This window comes from Neovison vison, chromosome 5 (assembly GCF_020171115.1).
Source record: "Neovison vison isolate M4711 chromosome 5, ASM_NN_V1, whole genome shotgun sequence".
Lineage (NCBI taxonomy): Eukaryota > Metazoa > Chordata > Mammalia > Carnivora > Mustelidae > Neogale > Neogale vison.
In genome coordinates this window covers 90,915,019-90,937,805 of record NC_058095.1, presented here as the reverse complement: position 1 = coordinate 90,937,805, position 22,787 = coordinate 90,915,019, and the positions used below count along the sequence as shown (strand labels likewise).

Genomic DNA, 22,787 nt, shown 5'->3' with positions numbered 1-22,787 from the left:
ACCAAGGAGAGAGCAGCAGAATTCCAGAGGAGGAGAAAACAAACCACAGAACTCATGGCTTTCTGCCTGTGATATTTTAGTCTTGCAATTAATTTAATTTTTTTCTTTTTCATTTTTTTTCTCTTCTTCTGCTAAAATTTTTTATAACTTTTACCCTTTTCTTTTTTAACGTTTTTTAACTAGATTATCTAATATATATATGTTTTTTTCTTTTTTATACTTTTCTTTATTCATTTACTTTTTTTTTAATTCTTTTTTTTTATTTTTTTTCTTTCTTTCTTTTTGAACCTCTTTTTATCCCCAAATCAGAAGAGATCCTAATCTCTTCAATCTTTTTTGTCTTAATTCTTTTTTAAATTCTTCATTGAATTTTTAATTCAATCTCTTTTTTTAATTCCTTTTTCTTTTTTTTCTTTCTTTCTTTTTGAACCTCTTTTTATCCCCAAATCAGAAAGAGATCCCAATCAGAAGAGATTGGGAGATCCCAATCAAAGGAGATCCCAATCATAGGAGATCCCTCACCCAATCGTAGGGGGGAGAAATCCGCCCTCACGATTTGGGATCTCTTCTGATTTGGTTTAAGCATATTTTCCTGGGATTGTTGCCACCCTTTTAGTATTTTACTTGCTCCTTCATATACTCTTAGCTGGACAAAATGACAAGGCGGAAAAATTCACAACAAAAAAAAGAACAAGAGGCAGTACCGAAGGCTAGGGACCTAATCAATACAGACATTGGTAATATGTCAGATCTAGAGTTCAAAATGACAATTCTCAAGGTTATAGCCAGGCTTGAAAAAGGCATGGAAGATATTAGAGAAACCCTCTCCAGAGATCTAAAAGCCCTTTCTGGAGAAATAAAAGAACTAAAATCTAACCATGTTGAAATCAAAAAAGCTATTAATGAGGTTCAATCAAAAATGGAGGCTCTCACTGCTAGGATAAATGAGGCAGAAGAAAGAATTAGCGATATAGAAGACCAAATGACAGAGAATAAAGAAGCTGAGCAAAAGAGGGACAAACAGCTACTGGACCATGAGGGGAGAATTCGAGAGATAAGTGACACCATAAGACGAAACAACATTAGAATAACTGGGATTCCAGAAGAAGAAGAAAGAGAGAGGGGAGCAGAAGGTATACTGGAGAGAGTTATGGGGGAGAATTTCCCCAATATGGCAAAGGGAAGGAGCATCAAAATTCAGGAGGTTCAGTGAACGCCCCTCAAAATCAATAAGAATAGGCCCACACCCCGTCACCTAATAGTAAAATTTACAAGCCTTAGTGACAAAGAGAAAATCCTGAAAGCAGCCCGGGAAAAGAAGTCTGTAACATACAATGGTAAAAGTATTAGATTGGCAGCTGACTTATCCACAGAGACCTGGCAGGCCAGAAAGAGCTGGCATGACATTTTCAGAGCACTAAACGAGAAAAACATGCAGCCAAGAATACTATATCCAGCTAGGCTATCATTGAAAATAGAAGGAGAGATTAAAAGCTTCCAGGACAAACAAAAACTGAAAGAATTTGCAAACACCAAACCAGCTCTACAGGAAATACTGAAAGGGGTCCTCTAAGCAAAGAGAGAGCCTACAAGTGGTAGATCAGAAAGGAACAGAGACAATATACAGTAACAGTCACCTTACACGCAATACAATGGCACTAAAATCACATCTCTCAATAGTTACCCTGAATGTTAATGGGCTAAATGCCCCAATCAAAAGACACACGGTATCAGAATGGATAAAAAAACAAAACCCATCTATATGTTGCCTCCAAGAAACTCATTTTAAGCCCGAAGACACCTCCAGACTTAAAGTGAGGGGGTGGAAAACAATTTACCATGCTAATGGACAACAGAAAAAAGCAGGAGTGGCAATCCTTATATCAGATCAATTAGATTTTAAGCCAAAGACTATTATAAGAGATGAGGAAGGACACTATATCATACTCAAAGGGTCTGTCCAACAAGAAGATCTAACAATTTTAAATATCTATGCCCCCAACGTGGGCGCAGCCAACTATATAAACCAATTAATAACAAAATCAAAGAAACACATCAACAATAATACAATAATAGTAGGGGACTTTAACACTCCCCTCATTGAAATGGACAGATCATCCAAGCAAAAGATCAACAGGGAAATAAAGGCCGTAAATGATACACTGGATGAGATGGACATCACAGATATACTCACAACATTTCATCCCAAAGCAACAGAATACACATTCTTCTCTAGTGCACATGGAACATTCTCCAGAATAGATCACATCCTCGGTCCTAAATCAGGACTCAACCGGTATCAAAAGATTGGGATCATTCCCTGCATATTTTCAGACCACAATGCTCTGAAGCTAGAACTCAACCACAAGAGGAAGTTTGGAAAGAACACAAATACATGGAGACTAAACAGCATCCTTCTAAAGAATGAATGGGTCAACCGGGAAATTAAAGAAGAATCGAAAAAAATCATGGAAACAAATGATAATGAAAATACAACGGTTCAAAATCTGTGGGACACAACAAAGGCAGTCCTGAGAGGAAAATATATAGCGGTACAAGCTTTTCTCAAGAAACAAGAAAGGTCTCAGGTACACAACCTAACCCTACACCTAAAGGAGCTGGAGAAAGAACAAGAAAGAAACCCTAAGCCCAGCAGGAGAAGAGAAATCATAAAGATCAGAGCAGAAATCAATGAAATAGAAACCAAAAAAACAATAGAACAAATCAACCAAACTAGGAGCTGGTTCTTTGAAAGAATTAATAAAATTGATAAACCCTTGGCCAGACTTATCAAAAAGAAAAGAGAAAGGACCCAAATAAATAAAATCATGAATGAAAGAGGAGAGATCACAACTAACACCAAAGAAATACAAACTATTATAAGAACATACTATGAGCAACTCTACGCCAACAAATTTGACAATCTGGAAGAAATGGATGCATTCCTAGAAACATATAAACTACCAAAATTGAACCAGGAAGAAATAGAAAGCCTGAACAGACCCATAACCAGTAAGGAGATTGAAACAGTCATTAAAAATCTCCAAACAAACAAAAGCCCAGGGTCAGATGGCTTCCCGGGGGAATTCTACCAAACATTTAAAGAAGAACTAATTCCTATTCTCCTGAAACTGTTCCAAAAATTAGAAATGGAAGGAAAACTCCCAAACTCCCAGCATCACCTTGATCCCAAAACCAGATAAGGATCCCATCCAAAAAGAGAGCTATAGACCAATATCCTTGATGAACACAGATGCAAAAATTCTCACCAAAATACTAGCCAATAGGATTCAACAGTACATTAAAAGGATTATTCACCACGACCAAGTGGGATTTATCCCAGGGCTGCAAGTTTGGTTCAACATCCGCAAATCAGTCAATGTGATACAACACATCAATAAAAGAAAGAACAAGAACCATATGATACTCTCAATAGATGCTGAAAAAGCATTTGACAAAGTACAGCATCCCTTCCTGATCAAAACCCTTCAAAGTGTAGGGATAGAGGGCACATACCTCAATATCATCAAAGCCATCTATGAAAAACCCACTGCAAATATCATTCTCAATGGAGAAAAACTGAAAGCTTTTCCACTAAGGTCAGGAACACGGCAGGGATGTCCATTATCACCACTGCTATTCAACGTAGTACTAGAAGTCCTAGCCTCAGCAATCAGACAACAAAAGGAAATTAAAGGCATCCAAATCGGCAAAGAAGAAGTCAAACTATCACTCTTCACAGATGATATGATACTCTATGTGGAAAACCCAAAAGACTCCACTCCAAAACTGCTAGAACTTGTACAGGAATTCAGTAAAGTGTCAGGATATAAGATCAATGCACAGAAATCAGTTGCATTTCTCTATACCAACAACAAGACAGAAGAAAGAGAAATTAAGGAGTCAATCCCATTTACAATTGCACCCCAAACCATAAGATACCTAGGAATAAACCTAACCAAAGAGGCTAAGAATCTATACTCAGAAAACTATAAAGTACTCATGAAAGAAATTGAGGAAGACACAAAGAAATGGAAAAATGTTCCATGCTCCTGAATTGGAAGAATAAATATTGTGAAAATGTCTATGCTACCTAAAGCAATCTACACATTTAATGCAATTCCTATCAAAGTACCATCCATCTTTTTCAAAGAAATGGAACAAATAATTTTAAAATTTATATGGAACCAGAAAAGACCTCGAATAGCCAAAGGGATATTGAAAAACAAAGCCAAAGTTGGTGGCATCACAATTCCGGACTTCAAGCTTTATTACAAAGCTGTCATCATCAAGACAGCATGGTACTGGCACAAAAACAGACACATAGACCAATGGAACAGAATAGAGAGCCCAGAAATAGACCCTCAACTCTATGGTCAGCTAATCTTCGACAAAGCAGGAAAGAATGTCCAATGGAAAAAAGACAGCCTCTTCAATAAATGGTGTTGGGAAAATTGGACAGCCACGTGCAGAAAAATGAAATTGGACCATTTCCTTACAGCACACACAAAAATAGATTCAAAATGGATTAAGGACCTCAATGTGAGAAAGGAATCCATCAAAATCCTTGAGGAGAACACAGGCAGCAACCTCTTCGACCTCAGCCGCAGCAACATCTTCCTAGGAACATCGCCAAAGGCAAGGGAAACAAGGGCAAAAACAAACTTTTGGGATTTCATCAAGATCAAAAGCTTTTGCACAGCAAAGGAAACAGTTAACAAAACCAAAAGACAACTGACAGAATGGGAGAAGATATTTGCAAACGACATATCAGATAAAGGACTAGTGTCCAAAATCTATAAAGAACTTAACAAACTCAACACCCAAAGAACAAATAATCCGATCAAGAAATGGGCAGAGGACATGAACAGACGTTTCTGCAAAGAAGACATCCAGATGGCCAACAGGCACATGAAAAAGTGCTCCATATCACTCGGCATCAGGGAAATACAAATCAAAACCACAATGAGATATCACCTCACACCAGTCAGAATGGCTAAAATCAACAAGTCAGGAAATGACAGATGCTGGCGAGGATGCGGAGAAAGGGGAACCCTCCTACACTGTTGGTGGGAATGCAAGCTGGTGCAACCACTCTGGAAAACAGCATGGAGGTTCCTCAAAATGTTGAAAATAGAACTGCCCTATGACCCAGCAATTGCACTACTGGGAATTTACCCTAAAGATACAAACGTAGTGATCCAAAGGGGCACGTGCACCCGAATGTTTATAGCAGCAATGTCCACAATAGCCAAACTATGGAAAGAACCTAGATGTCCATCAACAGATGACTGGATCAAGAAGATGTGGTATATATACACAATGGAATACTATGCAGCCATCCAAAGAAACAAAATCTTGCCATTTGCGACAACATGGATGGAACTAGAGCGTATCATGCTTAGCGAAATAAGTCAAGCGGAGAAAGACAACTATCATATGATCTCCCTGATATGAGGGAGTGGTGATGCAACATGGGGGCTTAAGTGGGTAGGAGAAGAATCCATGAAACAAGATGGGATAGGGAGGGAGACAAACCATAAGTGACTCTTAATCTCACGAAAAAAACTGTGGGTTGCTGGGGGGAGGGGGATTGGGAGAAGGGGTGTAAGGTTATGGACATTGGGGAGGTTATGTGCTTTTGGGCAAATTGGAAGGGGAAATGAACCATGAGAGACTATGGACTCTGAAAAACAATCTGAGGGGTTTGAAGTGGCGGGGGGGTGGGAGGTTGGGGTACCAGGTGGTGGGTATTATAGAGGGCACGGCTTGCATGGAGCACTGGGTGTGGTGAAAAAATAATGAATACTGTTTTTCTGAAAATAAATAAATTGGAAAAAAATTAAAAAAATAAATAAATAAAATTTAAAAAAGATTTTTTTTTAATTTTATTTATTTTCAGAAAAACAGTACTCATTATTTTTTCACCACACCCAGTGCTCCATGCAAGCCGTGCCCTCTACAATACCCACCACCTGGTACCCCAACCTCCCACCCCCCCGCCACTTCAAACCCCTCAGACTGTTTTTCAGAGTCCATAGTCTCTCATGGTTCACCTCCCCTTCCAATTTACCCAAATTCCCTACTCCTCTCTAATGCCTCAAGATATTTTTTAAAGATTTATTGATTTTACAGAGAGAGAGAGAGGGAGAGTGTACAAATCAGGTAGGGGCAGAGGGAAAGAGAGAATCTTCAGAGAGACTCACAGCTGAGCGTGAAGCCCAATATAAATCCCCAACAGGGCTCTATCCCAAGACCCTGAGATCATGACCTGAGCTGAAATCAAGAGTTTTCTGCTTAACAGATTTAGCCATCCAGGTGCCCCCTATTCAAGATATTTTAAAATTTGTCTTGTGATTTCTGTTTTGATCCAGGGTTACTTAGAAGTGTATTGTTTAACTTCCAAATTATTGGTGATTTCCCTATTTTCTTTCTGTTTTTGACATCTGATTAATTCTGTGGGGACTAGAAAACACATGTGCTATTAAATAATTCTTCTTATATTTACTGAGACTTGTTTAAGAGTCTAGCATATGGTCTATTCTGGAGAATCCCTAATGTGTATTTGAATGTCTAATTCTGATATTTTGGGGAGGAATGTTCAAGTCTTTATATTCATATTGAGTTTCTGTCTAGGTCAATCAATTTCTGAGAAAGGAGTATTGAATTCTCTGTCTATAATTGTTGAATTGTCTCTATTTCCTTTCAGTCCTGTCAGTTTTTTCTTTATGTATTTTGAGACTCTCTTGTCAGTTGCAAATACACTATTTAATATGATATTTCCCTGATGGATTATTCATCATATTTATAAAAATTTTGGAGATTGAAAAATTTACTTGACAATTACTTTTTCAAATAATTTTCCTATTCTTTCTCTTCCTTTCCTGTTTTTCTTAGACTCCCACTGCATGTATGTTGGTGTACCTTGCTGGACTTTGAACCTCTGTCTATTTTTCTTCAAATCGATTCTTGCGGTTCTTCAGTTTGGATAATTTCCATTGATCAGTCTTCAATGTCACTGATTCTTCTGCCAACTCTAATCCCCACTGAGCCTCTCTAGTGAGTTTTAAATTTCAGTTATTGTATTTTTTAACTATAAAATTTCTGTTCAAATCTTTATAATAGTTTCTATTCCTCTATTGAGATTTTGTGAAGTCGTTGTATTAATATGTTCAGGCTACTATAATAGAATACCACAGATTAGGTGGTCTAAACAATGTTTATTTTCTCAGTTTGAAGTCTAGATGTTCCAGATCAAGGACCTGCGAGATGGATGTCCAGTGAGGACTTTCTTCCCAGTTTGCAAACAGCTGCTTTCTTGCTGAGCTCTCGCACTGGTGGAGAGAAAGAACGAAGAATGCCTCTTCCTCTTCTTCTATGGGTACCAGCCCAAGCCTGTGATCTCATTTAACGTTCATGACAGGATTCCTCACTATCACTATGTCTAAATACAGTCACATTGAGGGTTAGAGCTTCAACATATGCATTTTGGAGAACACAAACATTCAGTCCATAACAGTCATTGATAGAATATTTTCTGTTGATTATTTGACAGTTTCCTTTACTTCTTTGAACATATTCATACTAGCCCTTTTGAAATTTTTGTTACTGAATCAAACATCTGATTCCTCTGAGTCAGTTTCTGTTGACTATGTTCCTTCCCTTGAGTACAGACTGCAACTTCCTGTTTTTAGCATGTAATTTTATTAAAATATTCCATTTATTTATTTGACAGAGAGAGAGAGAGAGAGAGATCAGGCAGAGAGAGAGTCAGAGAGAGAGGGAGAAGCAGGCTCCCTGCTGAGGAGAGAGCCCAAGGAGGGGCTTGAACCCAGGACCTAAGATCATGATGTGAGCCAAAGGCGCCACCCAGTCACCCCTGCAGGTAATTTTTTTAATGGAAAAACAAACATTTTAGATAATATGAGGATTGTTGATGTTGTTTTAGTAACTGCTACCTGTTCATGTCCTTCTGGTGATAAACCTGGCTTACAATGGTGATGTGTGCCTTAGGATGGAGACCTCATGGTACTGTGTTCAGTTCTTGAGGACACCCATTTAGTGTCCCTCACAAGACATTCTTGTCTCAGATGGATCTTTACTACACTCTCCCCTGGCATTCTTAGCAACTGTCTTCCTTGTTGCAGTTACCCAGTATTTGAGGTGTGGGGCATTCAGGGCCAGGGGTTCAGGAAAGCTCAGGGGCTAATCAGTTTTCCTTGGTTGTTATGTGTGTCCCCCACTCTTCCCCCTGGCTGCTATTGTTGCCACAAATTTACTATGGTGTTTCCTCATCACAGGGGCTGTAAGGCAGGCATCAAGCACCCAGGTCCTATGGAGGAGAAAGGAACACATATTAGTCTCTTCTCCGGTGGTGGTACTATGCCTGCCTCTGACCAGGCCGCTCTGTACAAAATGAATACCCCCTCTCTCTTCCCTAAGAGTAAGTCACCATCTTTACTTCAGTTGTTCAACTTTATACCTTTTTCTTGCAGATCTTTGGCATCTCCAAGGTTGTACTTGGTGAAGGGGGCTAGCAATGGGCACTGGTTTGCCATCTTTTCAGGACTTCCTACTTCCTTGATTCATGCCTATCTTCTCTTGTAGACTGATGGCCTCATGAAGGTTGGCCTTGTCCCTCACTGCTGGGGCCTAGAACAGTGCCCATTACATAGGAAATATTCAATAAAAATGTCCCAAATGAATTGCCTACTTCCTTTTGGAAAGGCTCTGTTGTCTCTTGATTTTTTTACTCCTTCTCGGGGCCCTTTTCAGACTCCCTCCTCTCACAGGCCCTGAAATATTATTTCAAAGTTTCTGTCCTAAACTACATCCTTTCTCTTTCCCTGGGAATCTCATCCATATAAATAACTTAAATTACATGATGATGACTCCTGATTCTGGAATTTGTGAAAACTAAATTTCTTTCTTGAATCTAAGACTGTAATCTAACAATGATGGGCCTGGCTCGTGTCCTACCAATGATCCAGGTTCAATGTGATCAAAACTAAATTAACATGTTTCCCTGAAACTGGTATCCATCCTTCCATTCCTGAGTGGAGGGGTCTCTGTGGACTTTTCCCTCTCTGCCATCACTCTCATGTCATGTCTTTTGTGAGCTCATGAAATCCTGTAGACTCAGCCTCCTTTATGTGTTTTGTACTTATCTCCTTCTCCTCAACCCAGTGACCACTGCTTTGGATCTGACCTTGATCATTTTTCACCTAAGTAACTGCATGGACAATAGTCATCTTGCCTTTAGTTATTACTTCCTCTAGTTCAACCTCTGCATGGGTCCTAAAGAGAACTGTTACAAATGCCATTAATTAATTATGCCTTTATGTGATTAAATCCTATATCACTTGGCTCCCTGTGACCTTTTAGAGAACTCCAAATTCTTCAGTATGTATCTAGGATAACTCTGTGATCCATAAAGTAAACTGCATGAGGGTAGGGAGCATGGCTGTCTCATTGCATTCAGTGTCCAGGAAAGTACCTGGCACAGAGTTGCTGCTCGGTAAATATTTGTTGAATGATTGAGTGAATGAATATCTTTGCACACCACTCCAGCTTCATTTCTTTTTCTTTTTTTTTAAGATTTTATTTATTTGTTCGAGAGAGAGAGAGAGAGAGACAGAGAGCACAAGCAGGGGAAAGGAGAAGCAGGCTCCCTGTTGAACAGGGAGACCAATGTGGGACCCAATTCCAGGACCCTGGGATCATGACCTGAGCTGAAAGCAGACACTTAAGTGACTAAGCCACCCAGGCGTTCCCTCCAACTTCATTTCTTGATGTAGCCTCCACTCCACTTTTAACTACACTAAAAACTACTATATAGTCACATATAGCTGAACACTTCATCTTGAGACAGCTGAGATCGGGATGTCTGGTGCATAGAGTAAGTGATATCTCTCCCCCACCCACCCCACATATCTATGGCCACTGGTTTAAATGAGGGCAGAGAAACTCCCTGTGGAAAACACTCCAAATATATCTGAAACTGAGCTACACGCAATTCAGGAGTCATGATCAGGTCATGGAGATGTGCTGGTAGAAGGGAGTCACAGTACAAAGAATGGCTCTGAGGCATTTGAGAAAATTCATCAGTGGATCCATACAAGACAGAAGGGGAGGTAGTGTTTTTAGGAACAGCCTGGAGGCTGGCATGTAGAGCCAGCCCTTAGGATAAGATGTGAGCTCTGGGAAGGGAAAGACCATGAGTGCTAAACTGTAGAACAATTCCCTGAACTTCAGCACTTTCCAGTCAAGCAAACCTGATAGGGAGCCATTCTCATTCTCCATTCTCAGGGTCTGCCAAGATGTTGGTTGGGTCACATCAAGTCTGGGATCCATCAACAGAGATCTACAGTGTGGAGCAATGGAGGCTGCACAGAAGAGCTGGGCTCAAGGAAGATACAGGTAGTGAGCAGCACTCTAGATTGCATACGAGGAAGCAACGGACACTGCTTTGGGATTACCAGAAATGAATGGGAGCATGGAAAGGGCCTAATGGTGGAGGTGGGAGCTGAGAACCATGGTTATTTGGATCTTAGTTCTGTTGCTTGCCTACCTATAGCCACTTTTTCTCTTCTTTTTTGCTAAAGAACCCTGGTTTTGTTCAGTTCAGCATTGGTGGAAGTATACATGTAGAAGTTGGGTTCAATTGTGTGGGATCAGTCATGATTGCTTGAAGCATCACAGAACCCTGTTTTTCTTTGGTTCATGGTTCATGAACTGGTAGTGAGTGGGCACATCACTTAGTTCTGGGAAATGAAACAGAGAGAGGGACTGCCAGGAGGTGTGATGCTTAATTTTATGTGCCAACTTGCCTAGGCCATGGGGTGCCAACATAGTTAGCCAAACATTATTCTGGGTGTTTCTGAAATGGTGCTTTTGAATGAGATTAACATTTAAATGAGTAGACTAAGGAAGGCAGATTGCTCTTTCTAATGTGGGTGAGTCTCATCCCATCAACTGAGGGCCAGAATAGAAACAAAAGCCTGCCTGAAAACCTTCAAGTTGAAACATTGGCTTTTATTGCCTGCAGATTTGAACCAAGACACTGGCTCTTCCTGGATTTAAGAGCCCACAGGCCTTTGAACCAAAACTTACACCATTGACTCTCCTTGTTCTCCGGCCTTCGGTCTTGAACGGGAATGACACCATTGGCTCTCTTGGGTCACCAGCTTCTGACTCCTCCTGCAGATACTGGCACTTCTCAGCCTCTGTGACTGAGCCAATTCCATATAATCTTTCTCTCTAAATACATGTATCTATCTATCTATTTACATACATATCATATATATTTTGGGAGGAAAATTATAATATAATATAATTTATTATATATATAATACATATCATATAATAATATATGTAATATAATATTATTCTGTGAGAGATTTTCCTCTCTGGTAAAAAGAAAGAGGTGAGGAGAAATGCCCTTTGTTGTCTTTGATTCTCTTGTGGGAGGATGGGAGGTCCAGAGCTTGTAATGGCCATCTTTTGATTATAAGAATATAAGATGAGGGGCAAGGTGCTAAGGATGGCAGGAAAGAGAGACAGAAAAGCCTGAGGCCGTGGTGACATTGTTGTGCCACCAAACCCATCATGAAACCACCTGATCCAGGTATTTTGCTGGATATATTAAGGCTTCCCCTTGACGTTCAATTCTTGCTGCCCAAAGTGTGGTCCACAGCTCATAGTGATTATATTATCAATTATGTTCTGCATTTCTTTTTTATTTTATTTTTTAAGATTTTATTTATTTATTTGACAGACAGAGATCACAAGTAGGCAGAGAGGCAGGCAGAGGGAGAAAGAGAAGCAGGCTTCTTGCTGAGCAGAGAGCCCGATGTGGGGCTCGATTCCAGGACCCTGGGATCATTACCTGAGCCAAACGCAGAGGCTTTAACCCACTGAGCCACCCAGGCACCCCACGTTCTGCATTTCTAATAAACTTGGCCCCACCCCAGATCCTCTCACTCAGTATCTTCATTTTAACAAGATCCCTGGTGATTTGTGTGTGCACTGAAGTCTGGAAAACCCTGGCTTGAGTGATTTTAGCTGGGTGTTATTTTTCTCACATCTGAGCACTAATATAATTGATATGACCTCATCTGGATCGACGGACTGCATTCTGTGACTGGATTATATGGTGTTCTGGCTAGATGGTGCCCTTTCTCTCTTGCTTGTTCCTTTGGACAGTCTGGTCTCTCCCTTCCTTCCACTTATTCATGTACGAACATACCTCCTTCAACACTCTGCAAGACCTCACCTCCACCAGGAAGTCCACCTGACTCCCACCAGGTTGAATCGAAAGCGCTTCTGATTGAGGGTATGGTGTCATCCTTTCTTTGCATTGGTCCTTCTTTGACTCTCCTAGAACCCCAGTACTTTGAGACAATCTTTATTTACTCTTTGTACCCTCCACACCTATCTACTGTTGGGCACATACTAACAGCTGAGTAAGTGTTTCTGGAAGACGGAATGAAGTGTGCTTGGCTGACCTGCTGCTTGTTGCCATGTCCTTCCCCACAGGGCTCTGGGCATCTGAGGTGCCGAGGGCGGGCAGCCCAGGCAGGATTAGAGAATTAGGGGGCCTGCTGGCCCAGCAGCTGTCTCTCCCTCCCCTCCCGCCCCCTCGCCCTCCTGGGAGCACACACATCAGAAACAGCTGCTCTCTTTCCCAGGAACAAATGTCACGAGGCACCCTAGTGACAGCTGAGCTAAAGGAAGACCCCACAGATAGGAGCTTCTGGAGCTGGACCGGCTTCCACTCCTGCCTGCTCCCTGGATTGGAGCCTGTGAGTGCCGCCAAGCCTCTCAGGCTCTGGCTGTCATTCTAGAAGCAGAGTGGAGTGGTAATAAAAGCTAACGAGGCTGGGGCCACAACAGCATTCTGCCAGTTACACCGTGAGAGCCTAAGTGCGTTTAATGGCACTTTCTTATTAAGAAATGATTAAAAATGGGATCTTTCCCCCTTGCTAGATGTGGCGCCCCCATTTTTATGGGCTGAGGTTTTTAATCAAAGCAAACTGGCTTTACTGTGGGGTAAGCCTGGGGCCTTGGTCAGGAGCAGGCTCCCAGAGTGGGGGGATGCAGAGCCCAAATCTGGACCAGAGCCAAGGACCCCTCCTGGCCAGGCATCAGTGAGCAGCCTGTATGGCTCATTTCCCGGCAGGCCGTGGCGCCTGTGACCTTGCCTCATTAGCTGGCGTGCCTCGGCCATCTGTGGCAGGCACACATGGCAGGGTGTGCTTGGGAAATCAGCTCCTGAGCTGAGACACACACACACACACACACACACCCCAGCTGGTGCCTGCCTAGCCCGTTGTGCAGATGTGCTAATGGCCTGGCCTGACTTCAAGCAGGGGAAAGTACAGAGGATTCCGAGTGAAGAAGCATGAGTGTCTTTCCCCAGAGGGGCCCACGTGGAACATTCCTTTGGGAGGCCATGGACATTGCAAAGCCATGAGTAATTCATTGACTTTCTAAATGTTTTTGGAGTGAGCTGCTGTGAGCAGGAACCAGGGTCTGTGGTGGGTCATCAGGATTCGAATCTGGAGGTCATGTTCTTTCCCCGAAAGACCCATCCAGTGGGAAGAGGTGGAAGGAGATGGACAGACTGACAGATCTTATCTGGTGGGCTAAGTGCTGAGATACAGGTGACCCGAGGGTTTGAGGGGAACAAGGAGCCCAGGCCAAGGGGTCTGAGAATGTCCTGAGGAAGGAACACTGAGCTGTTTCTCAAAAAGACAAGGCTGGAGAGAAGGAAACTGACGTCCATGCAGAGCCCGTTATGCAGCTGGCAGCTGGTCTCATCACCCACATCTTGTCCTGTGACCCTCCACAGATGGGGAATCAAAGCTCAGGGGGTGCTCCCTGGCCTACCTGAGGCCACAAGGGAAAGTCTTGAGCCTTATGCCATGACATGCTATCCACCAGTTATGCCAGGGATGAAAGGAAGGGCATTCTAGTCAGTTTAAACCACATTTTCTAGTTTCTGTACTTGATGTATTGACATCTAGAGCCTTGCTGACCAGAGGGACCAACAACCCTGGGGGTGAGCTGATTCCTAGGAGAGGCAAAAGACGGGCCTGGGAGTTTGCCTTCCATATGCAAACCAGTCAATCATGAGCCCACAACCCACCCCCTCTTATTGGCTCCCTCACTCGGGGCCTCTATCCACCATGCTTGAATTTATTTAAATTAAATTAATTAAATTTAAAACACAGGCAAAAGGAGTTGCTGGTGAAAGGGGACTTACAAAAGCAAGTCATACACATTCCATGAGCTATTTGTGGGGCTGGAGCCCAAGGGTGTGGGGGCTTAGGAAGGTGGGCAGACACTGGTGGCCACGCTGAAAAGAGTCTTGAACCCAGAGGCGTGGAAGTGCTGTTGAGGTTGGGAGACAGACCGTGCTTTGTCATAATCCCTTCCTCAGCAGCTAGGAGAATGGTCGGGAGAGAGAGAGAGACAAAGAGGTGAGGACCCTGTGTAGTAATCCCAGTGTTAAAAGAAGGGAGATTTAACTGGGACCATGTTGGTGGGAATGAAGTGGAGGCGACAGACCTGAGAACCATGGAGGAGAACACAAGGACGAAAGCTTGGTGACTAGTTTGGTGGAATAAAAGGGAGGGCATGAGTTTTGGCAAAGACATGAATCAGTGGTGGCTCTTTATCATGATTGGAACCGCTGAGTCGACCGCCGTGGACATCCATCTGGTGGGAGCCATAGACCACTGGGCCTCTGGAATCAGAGCTCAGGGAAGCAGATTAAACCAGAAGATTTGAGTTACATGGGAGGTTTGTCCTTTTACATAACAATGTTAAACTCCTTTATCTTTTGTAATTGGTTATTATTAAGCATTTCTCACAAAAACTGAACAGAAAATCTAATGGAAGGAGCTTCACGTATCTTCACACAAGGATCCCCAGAACTGTTAATAACCACGTGACAAAGAACAAATGTTCCTTATATAGTCTAGTTAGGGAACCGCTATGTTCTACATAGGGAGTTCAAAGGTGCTCTTTGTCCGCCATCCCTTAAAAGACTGCCACCACCACGTCTAAGGAGCTGGGAAAGCAGACGTTTGGGAGGCAGAGAATTCGGATTTGCAATCTGAGGTTGATTGGGCAGGCATCCAATATTCTGGAATCACAAACACTCAAAGGTCAGGCAGGCCAAAAATGACTGATAAAGAAGAGAAACATCTGTGTGCTGGTTGGGGATGAAGAACCTGTGGTAGACACTCGCCGCTGGGTTCCTGTTCTGCACCAACTGCCAAAGTGCTGTAGGAGTCGTCCAGCCCTGGCACAGGGATCAGGTGTGATATGGGATCCTGGGAACCTACCTCTAGGACCTGGGACCTGGTGTGGAGCTTCCCAATAGACCTGACAAATTAAAAAACGTGTGTGTGCACAGGTGTTGTGGGGGTAAGCGGGTGCTCATGGAATGTTTTCGTACTAGCAAAAGGGTCCACAGCGAAGAGCCTCCGGTACTTGGTGCTTGAGAGATCCCAAAGCAGATGATGCGATCCTATTCCCGAGGACCTTCCAGGTCCTCGGAGGGCCCAGTCCTTCGTGAAGGACCTTCAGACATCTCCAGGGTATAATAAACATGAGTGTGCGGGATCTGTTTTGTAGCTGGAAAGGCCAAAGAAATCAAAAGTGGGAGCATATCCCCACGGATGGCCCAGGGGATGTGATGGAAAATGATGGACTTCAAAGCAGAGCGTGGCATCTTTATTACCCTCACGTCCTTCTTGGAGGGGAACCGGGCCCTTTGCAACAAGGTCTCTGGCCTCAGATGAGTTCAGGCCCCTGAGAGCCTGAGCTGTGAAAGTGTTATTTATAAGCTCCTGCACCTGTAGGGGACAGTAGAGTACCACGCAGACCCACAGAGGACATCGTCCACACCTGGGCCTCGGCCAGTTGGAGTGGATTTTGCTTGGTGCTTTCTGAGAGTTGTAGGGAGGCACACTAACGCTTTTCGGTCTCCTGAAGAATCACGGAGTTCGTTTGGTACCTGGAAAACAGAAAAGACAAAAGTAACCATAAACAAAATGAGAAGGTGGACACACTAGGGAACAACACTGGCTGGACAATGACAGACGAAGGCTGAGCATCCTTACTCTGTAAAGCTCATGCAAATGCTCAGAAAAGTAACAAGACTGCAACAGGGCCATGGGCACAGGCATATGTGGGGATGTCTTTTCCCTGCTGGGGAAGCCCACTCTGGAGGTAGAGACAGAGAAACGCCAGGAAGCCTCACTTGCTTCTTGCCTAGCAGATTCATATTGGTGTGTGTCCAGTTCTGACCGATGAGACATCATGATGTGGACTCAGGCTTTGGGGAAAGTACAGGAGAAAGAGGGGCAAGCGGGACTCCCTTCCTCTTTCCATCTTGCTGGTGAAGCGGGCTAAGTCAAGGGTTCATCCTCTGGCTGCTTGGAGGGCCCCAGCAGGCCGTGACCGTGAGGGTATCCCAAAGAAAATCACAGAACATTTGACCACAGCCTTTAAGTCACTGATGCTCTGAGCCAAGTTTCCAACAAATGTGAGGTTTTTCAATAACCTTATGTTGCTGAAGCTGTTTTTAGGTTAAGTATTCTGTTGCTTGGGATGGAGTCATCCTAACTAATAAAAGATGAAATAGGTAATTTTTGGAGGAGGAAATGACAGTCAGCTCATAAAGATATGCATAGTGTTTTGCCTCACTAACAGTTAAAGGAAATCCAAACCAGAATGATGCTGTTATTATTTGATTATCAGATTTGCAAACATAACGATGTGTGTGTGCCAGGATGGCTCCCTTTCCACACGTGATGAGAGAGCTCATTGGCATGATGTGTTTGTGAAGTTTTATGATATATATGACGATATAAAAGTTCTTCCTCTTCGAGTCACTATTCTACTGCTGAAAATCATTAGAGATTCGAACAAAGATGCGTTGACTATTTGACATCTTCATGTACAATGTTTTATGGGCGATTTTAGTTTTCTATTGGTACTATTGAAAATGATCACAAATGTAGTGGCTTAAAACAATACAAATGTATTATCTTATTGTTCTGAGGTCAGAAGTCTAAAGTCAGGATGTTGGCAGAGGCACCTTCCTTCTGGGAGCTCCACAGGAGGATCTGTTTCCTTGCCTTTCCAGCTTCTAGAGGCTGCCTGTGTTCCTTGGCTCCTGCCACTTCCTCCTGTCACTTCGACCCCCACTTCTATGGCCACAGCTCCTTTATCTCCAGGTATCCTGCCTCCCTCTTAGATGAACTCTTGGGTTAGGGATGCCTTGGTGGCTCCCTGGGTTAAGTGTCTGCCTTTGGCACAGGTCATGATCCCTGTAGCCTGGGGTCCAGTCCTACATCGGGCTTTTTGCTCAGTGGGGAAGCCTGCTTTTCCCTCTGCCTGCGACTCCCCCTGATTGTGCTTTCTCTACCTGACAAATGAAATCTTAAATAAATAAATAAATAATAAATAAAATGAACCCTGGGCTACGATGGGCTCACCTCAGTGACATCCTCATCTCTAGACCATTAACTTAGTCACACCTGCAAAGTCTCTTTGCTGTATAAGGTCACAGTACAGACTCTGGGGATTAGGGTGTGGGCACCATTGGGAAGGCATTGTTCTGTCTGCCACACAGGCATTTCCAACTTAAAACATAAGAAACGTCAGTTCTGTGTTCTTTTTTGCCCCAAACACTGCCTCTTCTTTTTGCCTCAAATCTCTGTGCCATGATCTACACAGTGGTCCAGCCCAGCAAACTGAGTGTCAAACTGAGTGTCAATCCTGGCTCTTCCCTCTCTTATCCCCCATGTCCTGTTGTCATCTGTGAGTGTCACTTGTGTAGCCAGCACTGTTCTAGGCACAGAGACTCAGAGATGAGGGGACACATGGGGTCTCTGCTCAGAGGTGAACACACAAGGAGATATCACTGAGCTATCAATGCTTTAAAAAATAAAACCGAGGCAGTGTGATGTGTAGATTGGCTGGGGAATAGGTGGTCAGAGGAGGTCTCTCTGAAGGTGAAGGATTTAGTCTGGGATTTGATAAGGAGTCAATCACACAAAAGTCTCAAGGTGGTACAGCCCAGGTTGGGGAAAGAGCTTGAGCCAAGGCTTGTGGTAGGGACAGGCTTGTGTTGCTCAGGGATCTAAAAGAGCAGAGAGATCAAGGGCAAAGGAGAGATGAGGCCAGAGTAGAAGGTAGAACCTAGTAGACCAGAGCAAGGACTGTGGACGTTATTGTCAGGAAGTAAGCCTCTTGCTTCTATCTTACCTCTGCCCTCGTAACCTGACCCACAGCCACCTCTCACTCGACTACCATCATTGCCTTCCTCTTGGCCTCCCTCCTTGACCTTTGCCTCCACTGATCATCTTCTACATGATAACCAAAGTGATACAGGTCTTTCGCAAATTTAATGTCTGTCCCAACATTCTCCCACTGTCTATCTATCTGTCCTGCAGCGGCTTGATAACTGAAGACCCTATTTCCCAGACTCCATGCACCTTGGCTTCCAGAAGCACCTTAGGCTCAGCTTAAATCAGATGTACTGGTGGGCCATGTGAGTTAGCTCAAAGAGAGGCAGGGAGAGAGACACACCCCATAGATGTGGGTCTCCCAGGTGTGGCTTTTACAGGTGTGTCTTGTACATTGGGTCTAGTAGGTGTGGCTGACACAGGTGCAGAGAGCCTCTGCAGCTACAGTCAAAACTGTGGCTTGTGGACGTGGGATTGCTGCCTCCATGGTGTGTTCTGGAACCAGCAGGTGTTGCCTCACTTGCCAGATTCCACAGCTTCCTGACTGCAGCAGACGTAATGGCTTCCCTGGTGGGTGAGCTCTGTGGTGATGTTCCAGAAACCCCTCCTCGAGGCCCAGTCCACAGGCTGTACTTCCAGCCCTTCCAATAATCTGCAGGCAACTAACTCCCCGGGTTAGATTTCTTTCTATGTGAAAGAGTGAGAGTACTTTCTGTGATCTTCTGTGGATCTTGGAATACAAAAGGACCACCCTGATCATATCACTTCCCTGCTTCTCGACCAGAGAATAAACCCCAACATCCAATGCCTATGAGACCCCTCATCTTAATTTCAGCACATTCTCCTTTCCTCTATATCTGTCAGGTCCCGGCTTAACGTTACTTCCTCAGAGAGGCCTCTTGCGTCTAGGGCTGCTATAACCAAGTGGCACAGATGGGGGCGGGGTGGGCAGCTTGAATAGCAGTAATGTATTGTCTCGAGTGCCAGAGGCCAGAAGTCTGCAGTCAAGGCACCAGCAGGACTGGTTCCATCTGAAGGCTGTGAGGGAGAATCTGTTAGGGTTCTCTCCCCTTGGTTGGTAACCTGTCTTCATGTTCATGTGGCACTCTCCCTGTGTGTGTCTCTGTGTCCAAATTTTCCCTTTTAATAAGCACACCAGTCATAATGGATGTGGCCCCCACCCAAACGCCCTCATCTTAATTATATCCGCAATGATCTTTCTAAATTCTAATTTCATTCTGGGGTCCTGGGGCTTAGGGCTTCAACATATGTATTTGGGCGGGGAAGCACAACTGAGATCCTGGCAGTCAGGTTTCCAATTATAAGCTGTCGTCAAACTCCACTTTTTCATCCAAGTGTTCAGTGCAGTGTACAGCAATGTAGGCATTTGGCTGGCTGATGTCTTGCAACCAGACCATAAACTCCATTGGCTGGGAAGATTGTGTCTGCTTTGTGGGTTTCTGCATTCCAGCACTTTGCACAGTGACTGGCGCATAACAAGTGAACAAAAATGATTCATCAAATTAGGAAATTAATGAATTGATAAATAATGATTATCTCTAAGAGCTAATGAAAGATCTAAAAGCCTAACGATAGGCAAATGGGCAAATCAACCAAGACACAGCTGTTTATTACATAGCTATTATACCTATTTATTACGTGGTTGTTAAAGTCTGTTTCTGAAGATTCCCACCCCCCCCCTTTCTGGTAACCGTCAGTTTGTTCTCTGTATTTAAGAGTCTGTTTTTTGGTCTCTCTCTCTCTTTTTTTTTAATTCATTTGTTTTGTTTCTAAAGTTCTACATATGAGTGAAATGATATGGTATTTGTTTTTCTCTGACCGGCTTATTTTGCCTAGCAGAATACTTTCCAGCCCCACCCATCTTGCAAATGATGAGATTTCATTCCTTTTTATGGCTGAGTAACATTCTATTGTTAATACGTACCACATTGTCTTTATCCATTCATCTGTGAATCGACACTCAGGCTGCTTCCATATCTTGATTATTGTAAGTAAAGCTACGGTAAACGTTGGGTTGCATGGATCTTTTCAAAGTCATATTCTTTGGGTAAATATGCAGTAGTAGAATTACTGGATGGTATGGCATTTCTATGTTTAATTTTTTGAGGAAACTCCATACTGTTTTCCACAGTGGCTGTACCAGTTTGCATTCCCACCAACAGAGCATGAAGGTGTCTTTTTCTCTGTATCTTCACCAACACCTCTTGTTGCTGAAGAATTTTAACAATGTAAGGAAATGCTTATTATTTGTCATTGAGTGACATAATAGAATGTAACTATTTGTGCAATATTATTTGAAAAAAGAAGAGGAAAATGAGGTAGAGTCCAGCATTGACCTTTGCAGTAATTAGAAACCTTGATACAAACTAGATTCAAGTTTCTAAGTTTCCATATAGAATTTATTCAACAATTCTGATTATTTGCTCAGTGCCTTCCTGTCAGAGCAAAAAAATGATTCAGATCCTATTAACTATCCTATATCTTTGGGGCTTAAATTATGGCGCTATGAGGAAATAAATAGGGACTTGATGGTACTTATCTGGGCTAAGATAATCTTACTTTTAGTCTATCATTCTGTCATTAATAAAATAATGTCTGATTATATGTAAAAATGATGGGTTTGAACTCCTTAGGTTGCATATTTGTTCCTTAAAATTAAAACTTTTTTTCTGATTTCAGAACTAATATGAGCTTATTATCAAAGAACTAAATGTCAAAGTAAAATAGAAATTGAAGTATTCTAAAATTCTGCCTCAAAACAATAATCATTGTATCATAATCCTGGTAATATTCTTCCAGAATGTACTCTAAATATACATATATGCTACATTAATAGCACACAAGCACTGTGCAGAAAGGAACCCACACTATGTGATGGTCTGCAAATTGCCTTTTCATTTTGAAACATTTCTTGGCCACTGTTTCATATCAGTTTCCATGCACCTCTCTGGTTCCTTTTATCTGGAGAGTCTCAGACTTTGACTTGGTCACTTAGGGTCTGAGAAAATGAACAGGAAGCAACTGGTTGTCTTTCCAAGAGCTGAATGGCCAGGGTCCAGGTGCCCAGATTGGTTCATACTCTTTTGCTTATTGCTTTTCCCGGCATGGAGGCCATGTTCACCAACCACATGTGCTGGTGTGATCGGAGGAATCATGTGTGGAGTCCTTTTTGGGTGGAAGCTATTCCGTAAAGTAGAAGAACAGAGCCAGGGCTATCCTGTGCCTGCTGCAGTTAAAATCCTACCACTCTGCAGAATTTTCTGGAGCTTCCCACGATTGGAGGAGTTATTTTACCATTGTTCAGAACTGTGACCCAGTCTGTGAAACTGTGTAGTGGGGCTAAGAATACAGTCAATATCTTTTAAGTGGTGTGTGATGCTACGGGATGTGGGTTGTGTGTGTGTGTGTGTGTGTGTGCATATGATCTCAGCATCATGAGATCGAGCCCTGTGTTGGTCTCTCATTTGGCATGGGGGTGGGAGTCTTGCTTGAGATTCTCTCTCCCTCTCTCTCTGTCCCTCACTCCTTTCTCTTTCTTTCTAAAATAAATAAATCTTTTTAAAAATAGAGGTTATTATAGTCTGTAAATAGAATTTTTTCTCACAAATCTGGAGTAACATGAAACTCCAAGACTGATTTTCTGCTCTGTTTTCCCGTCTCCTCTCTGAGTAAGGGCTTGTGCTGGGAAGACCCAGTATCACCTTTCCAGGGAATGATGAATCCTATGACACTCAAGGTAAACAAGGATGTTATCTTCCAGCTGTGGGAAGACAAATCTCTGTGGAGAGGAAAACTGCAATCTGAAGGTGTTGTGGGTTTTCTTTTTTTATGATTTCATTTCCTTGCATTAAAATATTACATAAGACAATCTATCAATTATCTCATATTAGGACAGTTTTTCACCAATTTAACAGAGCAATTCTGTTCACTTTTTTCAGGGTATAGTACAAAGCTTAACAGCCAACAATTAGGACAAAGAGGTTCTGGGGAGCCTTATTTCTGTCCACGATGCATACATCACCCACGTTTATTCGCTTCATCCCCGAAACTAAGCTAGGCACCAGACATGTCCTTTTAGGTCTGAATCAGGAGATACATTTCCTGGAGCAGCGATCGCAGATTATTTCATGCCATGGAGACTTACATGAAGCAAGTGACGAGGGTACACAAAAAAGGACCTTGAGCCTGACCCTTGATTTTGAACCCTCACTGACACATTATGATGGTATTTTCCTTGTCTAGCCTCTGGGCAGCAGACCGCTGGAACCTGTCTGCTGGCCCATGTCCTGGGATCGCTCCACAGTCCAGCTTACAGCGAGCTCTGGGGCAGGGAGGGGAGCACTGTCCCGGTCAACCTGCACCTGGAGCAAGGTTCTGAACACAACAGGAGAGTGCTTGGCAAACGTTGCTCTGTCACTTAGACTTAACTCACTTGGAATTTCTTTCTGTTTCTAGTGTGCTTTCTGAAAGGAGTTCAAGAAACAGAAGCAATTTGAGGTT

At 42.9% G+C, this 22,787-nt stretch overlaps 1 pseudogene; it reads right to left on the bottom strand.

Moving 5' to 3' along the window:
* LOC122907418 overlaps window positions 1-8,558 on the bottom strand; it is a 29,821-nt pseudogene extending 21,263 nt beyond the window's left edge.
* Between the last annotated feature and the right edge of the window lie 14,229 nt (window positions 8,559-22,787).